The following is a 13,994-nucleotide window of genomic DNA, read 5'->3' on the forward strand; positions in this document are numbered from 1 at the left end:
GGGTTTGAAGAGGAAACAAAGGAGACTACAGAGCAGGACCCTGGTCACGATCTTGATCCTTTCCATTGGTTCTCCAGGGAGAAGCAGCACCAAAGTGGCCAGACTTCCAACCACAAGACTAGTTTAAAAGATAGAACAAATCTTTGTCAGCACTCACAAAAACGCATACAAAAGAAAAGTGGGTACAGAGGTGAAGGCTCCACTTTGTAGGAAAAGAACCTCTGAAAGATAGGGACCCGTGGCTCAGTGGTAGAGCATCTGCTTTGCATGCAGAAGGTCCCAGGTTCAATCCCTGGCATCTCCAAGTAGGGCAGGAAAAACTCCTGTCTGAAACCCTGGGGAGCTGCTGCCAGTCAGTGTCAACAATACTAGACTAGATGGACCAAGAGTCTGGCTCAGTGTAAGGCAGCTTTCTAAGATAGGGCAGCGCTGAAAGATACCTTCCCAGAGACCCTGTTGGATCATCCTGAAGTTGCCACTGTGGTTAGAGGAAACACCTATGGTATTGTGGAAAGAAGTCTTGAAAATGGCTGTGTGTGCAGGCTCAACTTTGGTAGAAGGGGGGTTCAAGGGAAGAAGTTGATGAGGTTCTCTAACAGAGCCTTGGGTTCTGTGGCTTAAGAGTGATATCAGTAATGGAAGCGAGAGCCAATGGCAGCAGCCAGCAAAACAGAGTTTGCTTGCCACAAACCAGAAACACCTTGTAGGTGGCCAGGAATGTGTAATGGCCAGAGATTTAGAGAGGCCAGGAAGAACAGGCACTTGACCAAAAGGAAAAGTCCCTGGGCAAAATGCGTGTTGAAAGACACATCAGATGTCTTTTGTTAAAATCTAATCAGGCTGGGATATCTCCAGGATCGCTGTACTTAAGGGTGGAGATCTCCACCCAACCATACTTATCGATAGTTATGCAACACCTTGAGGTTATGACTCTTTGCCTGGGGTGTATTTATATGTGACCTAATCCCATCATGAGGCACTCAGTTTTGGTGTGGCTGATTAGGTTAAACTGCTGAATCTTGTCCTCAATACCTGACCAGAAATGTATGACCTGTGAGGCACTCACTTATTGGACCTTCTTGCTCATTTCAGCTGGATATGCTAGCCCTCCAGGCTTGTCCGTACACATGTCTTAAAGGAATAGCACACAAAATACTGGGGCGAATTATCTCTCAGCCTCAGACTCTTAGGCTGGCATCCTGCCAACAACTCACCTCAGATATAAGGTTGACTGGGAGTCAGGAGGTCTGGGTTCTAGTCCCCACTTGGCTATGGAAGCTCACTTTGGGCCAGTCATAGACTCCCAGCCCAACCTACCTCACAGGGTTGTTGTGAGGATAAAATGGAGAGGAGGAGTATTGTGTATGCTGTCTTGGGTTTCTTAAGGAGGAAAAAGGCATGATATAAATGCAATAAATAAATAAAGCTATTGCACACACTTACATGTCTTCTGCCACTAAACAATATCATCCACACATGATATAGCCACCTCTCCACATCACAACACAATCCAGACTATTATTATTATTATTATTATTATTATTATTATTATTTATTTATTTATTTATTTATTTATTTATATAGCACCATCAGTGTACATGGTGCTGTACAGAGTAAAACAGTAAATAGCAAGACCCTGCCGCATAGGCTTACAATCTGTTCGACAATTTATGAAAGCAGGAAATAACATATATGCAGAGCAGATGATGCAAGAATGTGAGCCAAGCCATGGGCTGCAAATTGAGTCATATATACAGATTACACAGGCAAAGAATTAAGCATTAAGAAAAAGATGGAGCCTGACAATTGAACCAAAGACAACCTATGAATCCACGGTAGAGAACTCAAAACATATGCAGAGCAGATCACTCAGGAAAGTTAACCAGCGCTACAGATCAAATCACACTCATGCATTATATAGTCAATATAAACTCACACAGGACAGACCAGGGCTGGTCTCAAGGCCTGGCCTCCTTGGGAAAGAAAACATAATGCAAGGAAATGAGTGATTAAAACTTCCCACCACCCAGCAGGAACAGGAATGGACTCTGGGGCCATTAAGAGAGGTGGTTCACGTGGCACGTAGCAGGCTATCACTACTCCCCCAATCAGGACCAACAGGAAGCTATAGAATGGGCTGAAACTGTGGGTAACAATACCAAGCCCCAAAAGTAATTTAGTATTAGGGACATACTCTCATCCTCCTGACTAAAATGCTCACAGTGATCTTGAGATGAATGAATGAATGAATGAATGAATGAATGAATGAATGAATATATTTATTATGGTCATTGACCAATACCAGCAATACATTGATCCTGAGATGGGTAATGAGATCAGGGAAGCATCCAAAAGAGAAAGTTTTGCAGTAATGGGTGATTTTAATTACTGTCACAAAGATAGGGGGCTGTGTTCATGGCACCAGGTTGGCTCCGCCTCCCTCCAAAACTCCATGGTTTACATCTCCTGAGGTGGCATCAGGTAATCCCGACGCCAATCAGGGAGCATGGGGTTTCCGGAGGCCATCCAGGTACTGCAGCGTTCCCTTGCCCCTTCCTGGTGGAAAGCGACCAATCACCAGTTACCTTCCATCAGGGACCGCCCCTGGATTGGCTCTGGAAAGTCCCCAACATTTTTGTTTCGGAGTTTTGGGGGAAGCCCCGGAGTGGGTGCACAGTGGCTTCTGCGTCCTATAATCGACACCGCACCACTGTGCACTGACCCCAGGGGCTTCCATCACATATAGGCAGTCCCCTGCTTATGGGTTTTCTATAGGCATCTGGTTGGCCAGTGTGGGAACAGAATGCTGGACTAGATGGGCCTTTGGACTGATCCAGTAGGGCTCTTCTTATATTCTTAGGTGGGATGTCAATGCAATCAATAAATAGCAATGCAATTCAGAACCTCTTGAAGTAACTCAGCTCTTCTCTTCAATCTCCACAGGATAAATAGAAAGGAACAATGATTGGTATTAATTGGAACCACATCCGTTTCCTATTACAAAATTTTAGGGAGAGGGGAAGGAAATTTTAGTTGTGTCTCAAACGCCTCATCAAATTATAGTCTAGTACTGTCAATAGTACCGTCAATGGTGTACAATAAAATGGTAATTAGCACTTGCAGCATTTCACAGCTTCAAAGATCATCTCCAGACTGGAGTTAAATACATCCTTCAATACTCCTCTGGGCGAAGTATAATTATATTCTCATTTTGAAGATTAGGAAAATGAAGGGAAACAGGTTTAATAACTTAAAGTTTGCGGCAGAAGAAAAATGTAGTATTTAAGTGTTAGCATTCTTTTTCTACAGTGGATGCGTTTACATGGAAAATTCCAGTAGACAGTCTCTCCTGCAAGCATTCAGTGGATGTGGTGGGCAAAGCTTCCTAAGGAGGTTGTCAGACACTGGCATCCTGCCACGAGATGAAGACATTATCATTCCATGGCTGTATTCATGCCACAGCCATAATTGTTTCTTCTCAATTTAAAGATAGGCAAGTTGGTTCTTGTGTTCACCAGCACACATTCCTGGTTATACTTTGGTAACAGATTTTTAAAACTTTGGGCATGCTCCCTCTCTTCCATGTACTATGCTGCATATGTAGAAGGGGAAGCCTAATAGGAATTCTGACTGAGCCTACATGGACTCTGTGTTCATACAACATGCTAACCCATGGTGGGTGGCACATTATGCTAGGTACGTGTTATGCAAACAACCTGCCATGTGCCTGTCAGATTTACCTCCTCGCCAACCTTGTCCCTCCTCCTTTTGTAGTCCTCACACTCAGGCAGGCAGGTATCCTAGCTTTCTTTGCAGTGGGAATAGAAACTGCTCGAGAGGAGCACACAGCAGCAGCATTTTTGGCCACTCTTGACGAGCAGCTCTGTCGGCGATCTCCATAACCCACGCTACACAACAGACAACACACTAACCCATTATAAAGCAGCCCTTACTACAGACCATGGGTTCTCAGAGTGGCTTATTTGGGGGAAATAACCCAACTGGGGGGGGGGGGGGCGTTTCCACAGACAACACATCATGGGTTCATCATGGGTTGTTCCAGAAAATAATCCAGCATGGATTAGCATGTTGTGTGAACCCAGTTTCTGAGTCAGGAATGCTACTGCTGTGCCATGCCTTGTATATAGAGGGATCCAGAGACCTGCTCTTCTGTAGGCTTACAGTGCGCAGTCTACTTCCACTAAGTGTATAAGGAGCCTGTGTGCTGGGCCTTGGGGAACAGGGGAGAAACACTGGATATTTCTATTTCAGGCATGGGAGGGGCTCCTTTGATAAGCAATATTTTGTTGTAAGCTCAGCACAACAGCAGCTAGAAGTGGAAAGCACCAGAACCACATGCATAAGAGGTGATGGAGCATGCTGTTTGGTTTAACACCGCAGTGTCTTCCCCCCTCCCCGCCACCTTAATAGCTGTGATCCTAGCCATCACAAGGGGCCTTCTCTGTTGACTAGAATCTGAAGAGCGGGGGGCAAAGCAATCTCCTCAGGCCATGGAGCTGGTGCTAGGACTGCCTCCAGACATTCTGGCACAGGAGCATCTGGTGGAAATAGGGGGTTTCTTCTGGACTTCTCTCCCCCAATCTGCTGCTTCCTCACAGGTTCCTGCCTTGTCTATGAATCTCGAGGCATCCTGATACTGTGTAGTCCCCTTTCACTGCCTGAATGCCTCCATATCAGGGGTGGAGCCAGTATGATCCTCCTGCTCTCACCTCTGCATGCTTGGGGGACAATGAGTGGTGGCAGCATGTGAAAAACCCCTTCTGAGGCATTTGTTTTAGGACAGAGTATACATGTTCAACCCACCACACTTTAAAATTTTACACCTGCTTTCACCTCTAGAGAAAAGGCGAATGCAAACATGGCACATAAGTAATACATTCTGCTAATGATCATAGCAGTTGTTTCAGATTCTTCCTCCTTCACCAATAGTCAACAATCTGTTTTTTTTTCAAAACGTCTCTCCCACTACCTCTCTTTCCTGCAGAAATCCTGCATTGTTGCTAGGTTACTAAATCTTGTTCATTTATCCTGCCTAGCTCTTTGATGGTTCAGTAGTTATTTTCCGCATTTACTGCACAAAACACACACACACACACCAAAATACCCTGATACATTTAATTTAACATGTAGATTTATGAATATCTCAGGACATCTGGGCTATGAGAAGTATATATTAATATTTCAGTGTCATACTTTGCACTGGCTTTATTTCACGAGGCGCAAGAGTGGATTTTGTGTTAATGTACCTACATCTTTTTCTTTGTGTGGCAATATCCAAGTCTGCCATCTTTGGAGCAAGAGTTCTTCAATCCATTTGCCAAAAATTTCAGCCCCTCAGTGAGGTCTTGGGGTTCTACGTGAGGGACCAATACATCAGCTTATTCCATTAATTCATCCAGGTTCCAAGTTTCATGCCCTTAGTTCCTGTACGGCCACTCCATGTCCCATTCACCTGCCTTCAGCCAGTGAATGGGACATGCAGGGTTGGCTCAAGACATTTTTCTGCCTCACAGAGAGCAGCAAATGGCACACTCTCCCCCAGTAAAGTGTGTAATATCTAGGGCCAGGTTATTTTGGCGCCTCAGGCAGAAAATCTTACAAGTACTGCTAGCAGTAAAAACAAAACGAAAATACAATGAGAAAATAAATAAATAACAATTCACTGCTCTTCATGACATGAGCCATCCCTGGGGTGAGTGGGGGTGGCAGCTAATTAAAAGAGTATGGCTTAATTCCTTTATAGTATTAAATATTTTGATAACTAATGCTCTCTTATGCAGGGAGCGCTATATCTGTACTTAAACTGTTTTATACTATATCAAACAAGGCTGAGAAAAACGCTCTTATTTTTTTAGAATCAAGAAAACGTATCTGGGTGCTGTGTCCTTGAGTTCTGGCTAGAAACTGGCAATAGAAATGCCATACCACTGACTGGCTTGGTAGGCAGCCCATTAAAGGTTAATATTATATGTAGGGTGTCCATATGAAAAGGAGGACAGGGCTTCTGTAACTTTAACAGCTGTGTAGAAAAGGGAATTTCATCAGGTATTGTTTGCAGGCATGCATGCAGCACCTGGTGAAATTCCTCCTTCATCACAACAGTTAATGCTGCAGGAGCCCTGTCCTCTTTAGTATCTGGTCACTGTAGTATAGCTCCTGCAGCTTTAACTGTGGTGTTGAAGGGGGAATACCGGGTGCTGCATGCATACAAATGATACCTGCTGAAATTCTCCCTTCAATACAACTGCTAAAGATACAGGAGCCCGGTCCTACTTTTCATATGGTCACCCATGCACACTAACTTGGGATCAAGCATCATTGGTTGGACTGACTTCTGAGTAGACATGCATAGGGCTAGGCTACATGGATATTATTTATATGGATCAGATCCACTAAGGATCATGACCAGCCCTAGATAGCTGGTCACCATCACACAATCCAATGTATTTTTAAAACGACTAGTCCACTTAAATCTAAAACAAAAAGAACAGAACTGAAAATGAAAGAAATACTCTTAATAAGGAGTGGAGAAGCCTTAGGGAAATGTTTTAAGAGGTTGGTGCTCATGGTTGCATTTTGAAAGAGTGGTTACACCAAAATATATACTGTACAGGAATTGCTTGTTTATATCTCGAGCATCATCACACGGGGGGGGGGGGGCGGAATCGTGTTTGCTTACCATTGCTTCTCTGCCCACGTTTGTCTCTCATTACTTCCTTTTTTGAAAGAGGAAGTAAACAACATGCATGTGGCCCATTAAGTGGGGCGTTTTGATCCCACTTGCTCCCATTGTTCTTGGGATCGATGTCCCTGATTATTAGGGTTCCTCCCACCAGCTGTCTCTCCATCCTGCCTGTGCACAAGGAACTCTGGGAATGGTAGTTTTTGAGAGAGCTTGTCACATAGGGAAGTGCATATCTCTCTGGCTCTTAAACTATAAATCCTAGATTAACTGCATGAGCCTACTCTATCTGTTCTAGAGAAGGGCCTCAGCCAGCAATTCATGGTTCAGAATGTTGCCTGTCCTGCTCTAACACTACTTCTGATTGGCTGGATGCCTGGAGCCAATATCACAAGAGCTGGATAATAGGTACATATATGTTTCCATAAATATCATCAATTTGGCCTCATTTTTTCCTCTGGGTAATTGGGTTGCAGCCAGACCAAGACACACCTGGATGCCCCACACATACACACAGTTCAGCCCTAGGTGTGACTACCTAATATGATTACTGACACAGCTCTCTCTCATATCCTGTATAACATTTAACTTAAAAAAAAACAATCAGGAATTCTTTGAAGGCTATATAAGGAGCACAAGGGAGGCACTTGTCTAGTCATGGCATTTTAAGAATCCTCAAATAGCTTCAAACTAATTTGCAAGAGTAAAAATGCTAGAGACAAAGGAGCCACAGAGCTACTTCAGACACTCCAAAGAGCTTGGATGAGTCCTTTGGCCTTCCCTCCATCCTCCACCTTTGAATGGCAAAACTCCTACGATGTCGCAAAAACAGTTTTTTGGAACGCTCCTCAGTTTCTAGAATGATTTGCTATGGAGCAAGGGTGAGAGTTGATGTTCAAGGCACACAGCTCATTTAGACTAGCAGAAGGAACTAGCCCTACAGTTTATAGAATACTGCCCCTATCCCCGTCTTTACAGCGGTGCTTTGGTGCCACGAGGTGCTTTGCACCCGCACTTGCGCTCCTTCCCGGCATCTGCATGGGAAGAAAGGTAAGTGCGAATTTTCCAGCCCCGCACCTTTGGAAAAGTAAAAAACAAAAGCAAAATTGGGGGGAGGGGAGGAGAGGAACAGGGCCGTTCTGCACCCCTTTTAATTTTTTTTTAATAACCTGTATCTGTGGAGCTCCACAGATAGATAATAAAAATTAAAAATGGGGGGGGGAGGAACGAGGCAGCCAGAGGAGGAAGCGAGAGGGACTGGGTGAACCACATCTCCTTCCTCTGGCTGCCCCTTCCTCTCCACCCACCATTTCTTTTTCTTTTTATAATCTGCATCTGTGGAGCTCCGCAGATATAGATAAAATTAAAAAAGGGGGAGGAGGTACGGCCCAATCCTCTCCTTCCCACCTCTTTTTTTTAACTTTTCTAGAAGTGCGGATCACCCATGACATGGGCTCTGTTGCCAAAAATGTCAGTGTAAGTGCCCGACTTTTTTGGAGCAGATTTTCCAGGATTTCCCCCCAGATGGCTTCGCAATGGTGGCTGTGTCATGTAGATGACGTGCCGCTACCGTGAAGCCACCCTGGGGCAAACCCTTTGTGGAAATCAGCATTCCCCCAAACATAGCATATCTAGAGCTCTATTTTTTATAAACTGGAGATGCACAGCTATGCATCAGCAAAGTAAAGGATAAAAGCTCCACAAATGCACAATGTTGGACATTAATTGGGGTGAATTAATGCAGCATCAGAGAATTAATTAACACAACCCTGTCCTCTGCCCAGCTTCCCCTCCCCTCCCCCCAGCTCAACCCCGGAGTAAGGTCACATGGGGGAAAGGCCGTGGTGATCTCACTTTCAAGAAAAAAGTTGGGATAAATTCCCGACTTTTTTTACTGCACAGCTTTGACTAAAAGCCCTGTGGTGGCTGCAAGTTGACGGCTGCGTCATATAAATGACCAAGCACCACTGCAGATCTTACAAGATGTATAGACAGCCTCACGGTCTGCAATAAGTGTTATTTAACCCATCATGGGTTAACATGCGGTTTGTTGTTCAGAGTGGGTTAAGTTGCTTGCCTACAGAGATCCTCAGCAAGAGTGGTCAAAAGTGCTGCCGCCGCTCTGCTCCTCTCTAATTTCTGTTTCTGAGATCTGCCTAGCAACAGATTGTGCTGTGTAGCTGTGCAGGGTTTTCGCTGTGGATCTGGTGCCTCCCCATGAAGGGAACCCGTGTATGAAATTTCCTCCCAATCCTGCTGACTTCCGAGGATTTAGAGCCATCCTCCTTTTTTTGGTGCTAAGTATGTTTTCCTTGCACAGGGTTTTACTTGTGCACCTGGTGCCTCCCTATGAGGGGATCCTGTGTATAAAATTTCTTCCCATTCCTGCAGACTTTCAAAGGTTTAGAGCTGCCCCACCCCTTTTTGATGTGAAATATGTTTGATTCATGCAGGGCTTTACTTGAGCATCTGGTGCCCCCCCCCCCCCATGAAGGGAACCTGTGTAGGAAATTTTCTCCCATTCCTGCACACTTTCAACGGTTTAGAACCCCCAGCTCCTTTTTGGTGCACGTGGCCAGAGATAAGGGAAGGTCTTGGAAAAGCAGCTTGGCAAACGGGGCGGTGGCAGGAGGACAGGGCTGGAACAGAAAGGAAAGCTTTGAGAATCGGGGTGGGTGGGGCGATGTGGGTGTGGGTAAAGGGCTAAAGACTGATGCCACATAGAGAATGGAGGCGAAGAGGCAGAGACAGGAGAACGATGCCCCTAGCACAAAGTAGGCCTATCAGAGACCAGCAGGTGACAGCAGTAGCGCTTATGCAAAGCAGTAGAGATTATGCAAAGAAATGGGGGGAAGAAATAGAGAACCCCCTTTTAAAAAATCACTGGGAAATATGGCGATTATATAAAAAGGACTTACTTCCGAGTATTTCCCCAATATCACTAGTGATAATGATGAGGAACTTTCCAGAAAATTTAAAAAAAGAGTTGGGAAAAAGTTTAAAAGAAGGAAAGGTAATGAAGTTAAAAGATTGGTTAGAAAGGATGAAAACTAGGGAAGAAATAAAGGAGAGATTAAAAGAGGGAAATATATTGTGGTTAAATTATATTCAATTAGAACAGTGGACGAAGAAATGGTTAAATGATAATGGAGAGTGTAGAGGAATTACAAAGTCTGAGGAGCTGATTTTAAAAAAAGAAAATGAGAAAAGAGAAAACATCAATAAAAGGTTTAACGAGCGAAATATATAGAATATTAGTGGAAAAGGGAGAGACGGAAAGTGTAGGCAAGATAGTATGGGAAACTGATTTGAAGGAACAAATAGGGCAACAGAGTTGGAAAGGGATATGGAAACAATGAGTGTTGAGAAGTATGTCCATGAGGATAAAAGAAAATTATTACAAGCTTGTCTAGAGGTGGTACCTAACCCCTGTGAAATTAAATAAAATAAATAAAATGAATTCAGCAATATGTTGGAGAGCTTGTCAAGAGAAAGGATCGTATTTACATATGTGGTAGGAATGTGAATTTGTACAAAAATTATGGAAAATGGTGTTTAAAGAGATAAAAAAAATTATAGGAATGGAGATAGAAGAGACACCTACTGTGGCATTATTATCAATTTATGGAGAATTGAATTGTAATCAAGAGACAAAAGAATTGATAACGAATTTGTTAACAGCCGCAAGACTAATGATAGCCAGGAACTGGAAGGTTCAAGGGGATTATCATATAGAAGATTGGTATAAAGAAATATGGGATATTGCTATTAATGCTAAATTAACAAGTAACATGAAAGTTAGAAGAGGAATGATAAAAACGAATGATGTTGAAGGAATATGGAAACAGTTTTTTAGAATTTGTACTATTAAAGGGGAGAGGGAAAACACCTTCAGAGGAAGTAATGAAATTTTGGAAATATGAATAAGATCCCGTGGTTGGGGGGAGCACACTATTGTTAATTCCCCCTCTTCCCTCCCAATCCCTTTTCCTTTTGTGTCATGTCTTTTAGATTTTAAACCTGTGGGCAGGGACTGTCAAGAAATACTTTTGTAAGCTGCCGTGAAAGCCTTTTTTGGCTGAATGGCGGCATAAAAATCCTTAAATAAAAATAAATAAATTATGATTATGTTAAATGGAATTAAGTTAGAACATATGTTTATTAAATTGTTTACTTTATATTATTGTGTATTATGGGGCACTGGTTTTATATTGTATTGTTGTATTGTTTGGATGTTTAAAAAAATAAAAATTAATCATGAAAAAAAAAGGACTACAGAGGAGAAGGGGGAAGGGGGGGAGAAATAAACTACACGCAGGAGCTTATTTGCCTGATCATGTGACAGGCACAGTGGGCTATTGCCCAAGTAAACTAATGTGTGTAATTTATTAATCCACCATGGCTTAAAGTGACGTGGGTGGGGAAGAGGAAGCACTTGGAGGTAGGTCAGAGAGGGCAAGTCTGATGATGCTGTAGGTGGGGCGGCGGGACAAGGATGTGGAATTAACTTAACAACAGGGAAGGAACAAGCCAGTTAGATAGCTCCAGTGGCTGGATAAAATTAGGTCCACGCCTGAGATAGAGTCTTCTCGGGACTACAGATCAATCAACTCATAGAGTGTCTTCACAAAGGGGAAAATTGTGTTTCCTTACCATTGCTTCTCTACCCCCCCCCCCACTTTTGTTCCTCATTACTTCCTCTTTCTACCCAGAGGGGAAAGAGGAAGTAAACGAAGACCACATGGCCATTCAGAGGCCGTTTGTATTGCTTTTCCTACGGCACATTCTGGTTTGTTTTTGTTTTTTAAAAGTCAGATTAAAAGGGGTCTATTTTGTGATGGAAAAAATGAGCGGAAGGAGTGGGAGGAGCATGGGAGGCAGACAACATCATTAAAGGAAACACACACATCTGTAAGTGGGCAGTAATAAAAGGTTGTCTGATGAACTTCATACAGAGAGCTTTGTCTGATAGGCAGTATAAAAATGTAATAAATAAATAAAATACATAGGTAAGGACCACAGGGGAAAAGTTACAGATAACTATATGCAGTTCTTACAAGAGAGAGTTTGCAGCTGTCCTGTTGTTATTTAAAATACAAGCTAAAAATCAGAAGATAGTCATTTTCAACCAGCATAAACCAAAGCCCATTTTCATCACAAACACATTTAAGTTTAAATATAAAGACATCACTTATTTTGTCTCTTAATATACTGAAATGATTTTGTACATGTTCATACGGGCCTTTTCCGTAACACTACACCATGTGTCATAGATTTGCATACTGTATCAGATTCAAACATCTTTTCTCAGGAGTCATTCATCTGAGAATGGATGGGAAAGATTTGACATTTTAGTGACATAGAAGATTACATGAATGCTCTTCATGTGCTAGGATAACATAAATTAGCCAGAAACTGCTATGTATTTTTTTAAAAAGTAATACCTGCATTATATAATGTAGAACCTCCCCTTTGCTTTGCAGTGATGAAATTCATGATTACTATCTTGAATTATACCTTATCTCTGCAGGTGCATGCACACCCTAAAGAACTTGGTCAAATTTAATTACTTGTGCAACAAATATATTAGTAACTATCATGATTACTTTAAGCCATGTTCAACTCACTGTGCTCCAGCATTCAAAACACACTTTGAAAAGGCCTGATTGAGAAATAATGGAAACAAGACTAAATCTCCATCATACCAGGGGTTAACACCTTCCCTACCTCACTTCTCCGCCCATGTTTTCCTTCCTCAAGTTACTTCCTCTTTTAAAAGAGGAAGTACCCAACGAGCATGAGGCCCAATGAGTCTGCTGTTCTAATGGCGCTGCTTCTCCTGCACACAGCAGGAGAGAGCAGTGATTCCGAGTTTTAAAAAAACATTGGACTTAATGAGGTTTTTTGTTGTTGTTGCTGCACAAGGAAGGCCAGAAGGGGTGGAAAGCGCATGGGAGGCAGACGATGTCATGTGAGGGACCTGAGCAAACTCCATGAGTGCCCAGTAACAAGCGTGCAATAAAACGCTCATGGGATGGAGATTTCGGCTGGTTTTGGGAGGAGCAGCTGTTCTTTCCAGTACTGGCTGAGTCTGTTTGCTCAACATGGAGCTTTATCACACCAGCGTTATACTGTGCAATCACTGCGAATTGCATGCAAAGGACTCAGAAGTTTTCCACGTTATAATCTGCTTTGATTGTGGAGTACTCCCATGCATCCTGCCTTAATTGTGCAATAAAGCAAAAAGATTTGCTGTATTTAGCCCCTACATTTTGAGCGTATCTTCCAAGCCACCGCTGGGGTGCAGGAGCAGTATTTTAAAGAAATGCTTACATCTGCATAAGCTTTAAAGATAAAGACACCAAAATTGGCACAGTAATAGATATTAGGGAGAGCTTTAAGCATACCAAATTTGAATTGAATTTGGTCATCCGTTGATTTTTTTTACATTTCCCCCTTAAACTCACTTCCTGGTAGGCAAAGGATCGCTGTTGGCCGGTAGCAAAACCAACAACAACTGCGAAAGCTTAGCGCTACAGGGATAATCCGAGGGAAGCAGGTACGTGGGATGAAGTTTATGGTACACACACACACCCCTTGGGGACAAAGCACACTTGCCAACACTTTGGAAGAACAGCCACACTTTCCAGCACTGGCCAAGTCCATTTGCACAGTGAGTGCCAACAGAGACCTTACCGAAATTTCTGTTGTTCACCCCCTACACAGCCATAGTGAGCTAGTGTGATGATACTAGTTTTTATTATTTGTTTTATTGTGCCCCATGCTGGCTGGCCTTTCCCCTCCCTGTTTGTTTGTTACTGTGATTTTAGAATGTAAGCCATATGGGGTGTTTTGTATTTTGCTTTATTTTGTTCTGTACAGCACCATGAAAACTTGATGGTGCTATATAAATAAATATATAATAATATATTATATAATATATAATAATAATAATATTCTCTGACAATTGAGCACAGTTAGTCCTCTTTAGGCTGCTATTGGGGAGGGGGTCCATCTCCCTAAAGATCTTTTTCTAAAAATATATATATATTATTATTACTTCTACAAACGGTGGGATTTATACAACATTTATACAGCGCTCCCCATTCAAAAGATTTTGGAGCACAAATAGAATAAAAGAATAAAATGCTATAGTAAAAGTTACATTTTTAAAAGAACAGATCCCCCAAAGCCTGATTATTCTTCCCTCTTGTGCGTGGGTGGAGCTACTTCGGCTACATACGCAACGGAACGCACTGCCTGAACATCAGCAACAGAGAGAATGATAACA

The 13,994-nt window shown here is 42.7% G+C and overlaps 1 non-coding gene across 1 annotated transcript; it reads left to right on the forward strand.

Annotated features, from left to right (window-relative positions):
- The first annotated feature begins 232 nt into the window (after nucleotides 1-232).
- TRNAA-UGC (transfer RNA alanine (anticodon UGC)) lies at nucleotides 233-304 on the forward strand. Its single transcript has one exon. It is a non-coding gene; the product is annotated as a tRNA-Ala (tRNA).
- The last annotated feature ends 13,690 nt before the right edge of the window (nucleotides 305-13,994 follow it).

This window comes from Elgaria multicarinata, chromosome 4 (assembly GCF_023053635.1).
Source record: "Elgaria multicarinata webbii isolate HBS135686 ecotype San Diego chromosome 4, rElgMul1.1.pri, whole genome shotgun sequence".
NCBI lineage: Eukaryota > Metazoa > Chordata > Lepidosauria > Squamata > Anguidae > Elgaria > Elgaria multicarinata.